Source organism: Lichenostomus cassidix, chromosome 4A (genome assembly GCF_008360975.1).
Source record: "Lichenostomus cassidix isolate B80296 chromosome 4A, HeHo_3.0, whole genome shotgun sequence".
NCBI classification, from domain to species: Eukaryota; Metazoa; Chordata; class Aves; order Passeriformes; family Meliphagidae; genus Lichenostomus; species Lichenostomus cassidix.
Genome location: NC_139485.1, coordinates 12,626,270 through 12,627,466, shown reverse-complemented (window position 1 = coordinate 12,627,466; position 1,197 = coordinate 12,626,270). Strand labels below are relative to the sequence as shown.

The 1,197-nt window shown below is 41.4% G+C and overlaps 1 protein-coding gene across 2 annotated transcripts in view; it reads right to left on the bottom strand.

Moving 5' to 3' along the window:
* Nucleotides 1-1,197, bottom strand: part of LOC146437497 (P2R1A-PPP2R2A-interacting phosphatase regulator 1) — a 15,945-nt gene continuing 14,748 nt past the window's right edge. For both annotated transcript variants that reach the window (XM_085060566.1, XM_085060564.1), the window contains exon 10: nucleotides 1-1,197. This exon is cut by the window's right edge and continues 882 nt beyond it. The gene's annotated coding sequence lies outside the window, so the exon portion shown is untranslated.

The window sequence follows — 1,197 nt, the reverse complement described above, 5'->3', positions numbered from 1 at the left end:
CACATTTATTTTTCCATTTATTGGCACTTATTTGAAAAATAGCATAAATATTCAACAGAAAAGAGACAAGTTGACCCACACTCAGCTACTAAACCCCCCTATACTGATGTGTCTCCTAACAAAGACTGCAAGAGACACCAGGAGGTTCATTCTTAAGAAATAAGCAAGATTTAAAAAAAAGAGTCTTGCTCTCACCACAGAAGAGTGAACGCACAGCAACTCTTTGGCACAAACCTGAAACTGCAAACCCAAACTTTGCCTCAGCAGAGAGAGCAAACAGAGCCTGGCACTCCCGTGTGCGTCTGCTTGGGGACAAAGGGCAGCTGGACTCAGGCAGGGACTGCAACCAGCAGGGTGATTATTACAATAATTTAAGAGGAATGATACCAGAAGTAAACCATGTCGTATTTTACTAGAACAGAGACTATTAAATACATTCTATTTTCTCTCTACAATAAGGACACACAGAAATGGGTCACTGGCCCTCAGGTCACCAGGTCTTTGCGCTCCAAGTCATCCCTTTCTCATTTGGATGGCTGCTGTCAGTCAAAGCTTCATCCATGTGAATCTTTTCACAGCAGAGTTCAGGGCAGGTTTTTCTCCTACTTGAGGAAGTTTCCATACTTTTCTCTCTTTATGACACACTACAAAGATTTAGCGTTTAAAAATGAAACATTTTGCTTCATTATGAACCTCTCAGGAGAGAAGGTTTGAAACCACATAGCACAGATGCACAGACATGTCCAAAGGGGAAGGCAGCTGGGGGAGTGCAGCTGCACAACCCCAATGAGGCTGTCACTGCAAAATCCCAGACAGCTGTCCATGGCGGGGTCTGCAAATTCTTCCTCCTGGTTGGGGAATTTCAGAGTTGAGATCAGGATGCCTCAACACACTGACTTTTCAAACATCTCAAATTACCAGATCCTAAGCTTCCAATCAGCATCTGAAGTTTTCAACAGCAGAAATGACTTGGTGTCATTGTTTGAGGAAGCGACATCAGGAAATTAAACACAGATTTGATGTTTGATGGCCTCAGCCTGTAAAAAGGCATTCAAGATTCCTCACCGTATCTGTCATATATGAGGACAAATACTGACTGTTAAAATAATGCATTTCTGAAGTACTAAATACTAAAATCTCAGGATTTAATGTATTGTTCCAAATATTGTCACTATTTTTCCCTATTAAAAGACCTTT